Below are 6,129 nucleotides of genomic sequence, written 5' to 3' on the forward strand. Positions count from 1 at the left end.
TATTCTGGGGAAGATAAAAGCATCTTTCACGTGAGCTGCTATCTCAGAGATGTATCTGATCTCACTTGTTTCCTGTGGTTAGGTTACAATCCGCCTACAGCTCAGGCCTAGAGCTCAGACTCACGGCCTCACAGGACATGTAAAGAGAGGTAATTTCTCTCCTTTTTCCGGTGTCCTGGCCTACAATCCCCCTAAATAAAATTGGTCACTCGCTCCACTGGTGTGAAGGGGAACGTCACTTTGCACAAACTGGATGCCGCATTTGACCCACCAAACAAAATGACATCTATAGAGCGCCTTTCACGTCGGGAGGACTTCCCAAAGCGCTGAACAGTCAGGCGTCGGGACCCGAGCATGAGGGGAGAAGTGGTGTAGGGGTGAGGGAAGGCAGGGAGGTGGGAGGGAGACCAAAGGCATGCTCGAAGAGAACACACAGTCACTGCGCTTCTCATAATAACCCTTACATTTGTGTCATAGAGTCAACTGGCTCACTCTCACTTCTGTGTCAGGAGTTTGTGGGCTCAAGCCCCACGTCAGGACTTGGAACCTTGCAGCCTAAGCTGCCGCTTCAATGCAGCGCTGGGCGCAGTATTGCATTGCATTGTATTGTCGGAGATGCCATCCTTCGAACGAGAAGGTAAACTAAGCTCCAGTCTTCGCCTCTTCAGATGGACGTTAGCGATCCCGTGGCGCTATTTCAAAAGGAAAAGTTGTTTCAGTCTCCCAAGTTCCTGGCTGACAGTCCCCCGGATGAAACCAGTCATTCGCTCCAAGGCTACGTGTGGAACTCTGCTGTGTGCAAATTAGTTGCTGCGTTTCTGCCATAAAATACAAAATACAAAGCCACTCTACTTTACGCTATATCCCGTGAATCGCTTTGAGATGGTTCAACAACGTGAAAGGCGTTTGTATCAAATGTAAGGATTATTATTGTTGTCTGTGTTATGCTGTTAATTCGCTGCTTAAACACACAGGTTCTTTGTTTTAGAGAGTACTGACACCGACACCTGCTGGTGGGGATTGGACATAGCAGGAGGAAAGATTTCACCGTCGTGAAAGTGGGTGGGGAGGTCTCCTCGGAGCTGAACTGGCTCCAAAGTCACGCGTCTGGCACAGATGTCAGAATCGAGCTCGCCCCTTGTGAGGCGTCTCGAGTCCGGTTCCTGAGCCAGGCGGATCCACAGCATTCCAGGGCACAGCTGATGACAGCATAACACCCAAAATATAAAGTCAATTCACTTTACAGTATATTCTGTGAAGCATTTTGAAACATCTCGAAGACAGGATAAGGCGCTATGTCAAATGGATGTGTTACTACTATTATTATTGGCAGTGGCCGAATCTCTTTTAACTTTTTGCTCTCCATAGAAACCGAACAACAGAACAAAATGCGACGCAGTATATTAACCTGGATTGCTTTATGGCAAAGAATTTATGTGGAAAGGTCTAATAAAATAAACACAGGTCTGGGATTCAGGAAATAAATGCAGATCAATGCTTTCACATTGTTTTTTGGTCACCGGGTGTCTTCCTCAGGTGGAAATCCGTCGCAGTGATCAGCCAGGTGTCTGACACACGTGGAAACCCATCGCCATGATCATCTGGGTGACAGACACACGCAGAAGCCCATCACCATGCTTAAGGAGACCTGTAGCTCAGTGGTTAGAGCACTCGCTTTGCAAGCGAGAGACCTGAGTTCAATTCCAGGCAGGTCAGGGCCAAACCTTGGGCAAGTTTCCTTACTCCACACAGAGCCTAATAATAATCCCTCCAAAACCAAAAACAATAATAAATTGGTCATTTTCAATCTACGACTGTTTGTGGGACATTGCTGTGCGCAATTGGCTGCCGCGTTCGCCCACAAATATACAATCAATTCACTTTACAGTGTGTTCTGTGAAGCGCTTTGGGACGTCCTCCCGACCTGAAAAGCGCTATATCAAATGCAAGGATTATTATTATTATTATTATAAGGTGATGCATTTCCAAATCTCACTGAGCATTGCATGCATCCCATCTCTACAAATGGAAATTCCCATGTATCGGAATGCAGTGTGCACTCTCTCGCTCTCTCATTTGAAGGATGTTTACCTAATTCCCGATGGCGCGAATTGTTAATGGATTTCCACGCCAAGATAATCAAGCCCACGGAGGCGTTTACGTGAAGTCTGAAGGTTTTATGGCAGTATTAGCTGGTCAGAAAGGCAGAGTTACTGATCCAGAAAACAGAGTAAGCAGATGCAGGATTTTAATCTTGTTTCCAGGGTATAATGTGACTTTTCATTTGCAGTTTTTACAGTATTTATATGAACAAGTCCCGGTAATACTGAGGATCCCCACCTGGCTCCGAAACGAGACAAGAGACTGTCAGAGGGTGGGCTTGATTCTACAACAACCCAAGCACGCCACCTTGGAGCCAGTTCAGCTCTGAGCAGACCCCGCTCGATCCCCCCCCCCCCCCCCCCACAACCCACTGGGGAAATTGCTGTGAGTTGTAGGGTTCACTATCATGAAATCTTTCCTCGTGTTATATCGAACCACTGCCAGCAGGTGGCAATATCAGCACTTTGTCAAGTAATGAACCCGCTTGGGGTGTGCGGAGGCAGTGGTGTCTCCTCGGAGCTGAACTGGCTCCAAGTTGACATGTCAGCCAGCCTTTTGCGATGGTCTCTAGTCCGCTTCCTGAGCCAGGCAGGTCTGCAATATTCCAGAGCACTGCTGACGACAGTACAGCCAGGACCTGGAAGGGTAGCCCAGTCACTGGGGCAGGGAGGCATCCCACTCAGTTCCTGTTAACCATGCAAGCCAAAGCCCTAATGGGTAGGGCACGCCTAGCTAGACAAGCTGTGGGAAAAGCTTGCCGGACAGCAATATCATCAGCAATAACAACAACAGTAAAGTCACATTTGCATAGCGCCTTTCATGTCGGGAGGACATCCCGAGGTGCTAGAGAATCCGTGTTTCGGACCCGAGCTGGGGTTTGGGATTAGGGAAAGTGGAGGGCTCAGGGGAAACAGGGTGATCGAGAGCACGGTCGAAAGATGGATCTTAAAGGAGGCGGGGGGGAGGGGGGGAGAAACGAGGTGGAGGGATTGCAGAATGGAATGGGGGCAGAGTGGCAGAATGCCAGCCTACCAAGGGTGGGCCGGGCAAGGCGGGGGGCATTGTGGAGTCCTGTAGCTCAGTGGTTAGAGCACTCGCTTTGCAAGCGAGACACCTGGGTTTAATTCCACGCAGAGGGTGAAACCTTGAGCAAGTTTCCTTACTCCACATGTCTGATAATAATCCCTCCAAAACAAAAAAAACAATAGTAAATTGGTCATTTTTAATCCACGACTGTTTGTGGGACATTGCTGTGCGCATTTGGCTGCCACATTTCGCCCACAAATATACAGTCAATTCACTTTACAGTGTGTTCTGTGAAGCGCTTTGGGATGTCCTCCTGACGTGAAAAGCGCTATATCAAATGCAAGGATTATTATTATCACATGATTTCAGACCTGCCATGCTCCCAGGCCAGGCCTAGGCTCACACACACCCACCCCTCTTCCAGCAGGTTGTCAGGGATAACAATAATCCTTGCCGTTGATATAACTATCATATCTGCCATCTATTCACTAGGACAGGGATGTCCTCCTGACTGAAAGGCGCTATTTAAATGCAATCTGTTTTTATTGTTCTTGTCTCCTCAGCGGTCTGACACAAGACTCAGTATCTGTCCTTGCTTCCTTGGTTTCTCCCTCTCCCACACCTGCCACCACCTCCGCAGTGGCTAAGGGAGTCTCCTATCATCTGACATAGATACATAGACATAGAAACAGATGTAGGCCATTCAGCCCCTTGAGCCTGTTCTGCCATTTAATAAGATCATGGCTGATCTATACCTCAAGTCCATTTACCCTCCTTTGCACTATATCCCTTAATACCCTAACCTAACACATATCTGACTACCTTCATCTTGAAAATGTGAATGTGTCCTGACAATGAACCACAAATCTTTCTCACTTCTCTCTCCCTCCCGTTCTGCTCTCTCACTCAATCACTTGCTCTGTCTCTCTTCCCGCTTTGTCTGTCAGTCATTCTATCTCACACTCTCTCTGCCTCTGTATTAATCACTCTGTCTCTCTTGCAATTATTCATTGCTCCCTCTGTTTTCTCTCAATCTCTCTCTTTCACCTTTTTTGCCTCCCAATGAATTGACATTCAGTGTAGCAAAGGAGAGACCAGACCTTCAAAGGTGCTCTTACAAATCCGATGGGTGAGACTGTTGAGGCAGATTGAAGGTGTTGGTCAATTATAGAATCATAGAATTATACAGCACAGAATGGCCCATTCGACCCTTTGTGTTTGTGACGGCTCTTTGAAAAGTGCTATCCAAATCGTTCCCACACCCCCACTATCTCCCCATAGCCCTGCAAACTTGTCCACTCCAAATAATTATGTACTTCCCTCTTAAAAGTTGTTACTTTGAATTAGCTTCCACCACCCTTTCAGGCAATGCATTCCAGAATGAACACCTCGCTGTGTGAAAACATTCTCCTCACCTGCCCTCTTTCTTTTAACAATTATTTTAAATCGGTGTCCTTGGGTTGCTGACCCACCCGCTAGAGAAATAGTTTCTCCTTGTTCATCCTTACGAATCCCCTCATAGTTTTTAAAACTTCTATGAAATCTCCTCTTAACCTTCTCTGCTCCAAGGAGAATAATCCTCGCTTCTCGAGCCTCTCCTGGTAACTAAAGTACTTCATCCCTGGTACCATCCTGGTAAATCTTCTTCGCACCCTCTCCAATGCCGTGACAACAATCAGTCATTGATTGAGTGACCAAATTATTATTAATGTTTTGTTCAATGTAACACAGACCTCATTGACAGACTGTGACAGAGACTATCCTTATACCAAACACATATGTCTCAGATCCTTCAACAAGGAACTAAAATATATTTTTCTAAACATGCAAACTATTTGTCACAGTCAGATGGGTGAAGGCTTAATGGCCTCCGCGTTTGCTTGCTATAATCGGCAATTCCCTACAAAATGCTTTGAGGCCTTTGGTGGGATAGGTATCAGAATCTAAAGGATGCTTTACAATTGTCCAATTTTTCAATTTACAATTTTTCTAAGTGAAAATATTTTTTTTCCTGGATTATCGTCTCTAGAAATTTCCCCATTAACAGCAACATCAACAATAGAGCCCTCCATGTCGGACAGCGTCTCAGAGCGCTTTACAGTAACAGATCCCGGGACCGAGCCGGGGGGAGGGGGAGGAAGGTGACCAAAGGCGCGGTCGAAAAGAAAGGTCTTCAGCAGAGACCTGAAAATGGGAAGGGAGGGAACGAGACGAAGGGAGTGAGGAAGGCAGATTCAGAGCCTCAGGATACAGTGGCTGACATTATTGCGACAGGACTGTAGTTCTTGGGTTGATCCTTCTCCCCTATTTGGTACAGGGGAATAACATTTGCAACCCTCCAGTCCTTTGGCACCACTCCATATCCAAGGAGGATTAAACGATTGTGGGCAGAGCCTCCACTATTAACACCCTTAATTCCCTCAGTAACCTAGGATGCATCCCGGCTGGACTGGGTGACTTATCTACCTTGAGCACCATCAACCGTTTTAGTACAATTTCTCTACCCCCTCTTCCAATACTGTGGCATTAGCTGCATTCTCTTCTCTTGTGAAGACAGATGCAAAATTATTCATTGTGTACATCAGCCATGCCCTCTGCCTCCACAAGAAGATTTCTATTTTGGTCCCTAATCAGCCCCACTGTTACTTTGATTAATCTTTTATTCTTTATGTGTTTATAAAATACTTCAGATTTCACTTTTATTTTATCCACTAATCTTTTCTCATATAGTCTCTTTGCCCCTCTGATTTCTTTTTCCAGTTCTCCTCTGCCCCTTTTATATTCTGTTTGATTATCTTGTGTATTTTGGACCTGACAATTATCATAAGCCTTCTTTTTCTGTTTCATTTTAATCCCAATTCTTTAATCATCCAAGAATTTTTGGATGGCCTATCTTTCTCCTTTAAGGGGAATGGAATTGTTCTGTCCCCAAATTATCTCCCCCTTGAAAGCTTCCCATTGCTCGATAACCTTTCTACCTACCAATCTTATTTTCCAGTC

The sequence above is a fragment of the Callorhinchus milii genome, unplaced genomic scaffold, assembly GCF_018977255.1.
Source record: "Callorhinchus milii isolate IMCB2004 unplaced genomic scaffold, IMCB_Cmil_1.0 Scaffold30, whole genome shotgun sequence".
Taxonomy (NCBI): domain Eukaryota; kingdom Metazoa; phylum Chordata; class Chondrichthyes; order Chimaeriformes; family Callorhinchidae; genus Callorhinchus; species Callorhinchus milii.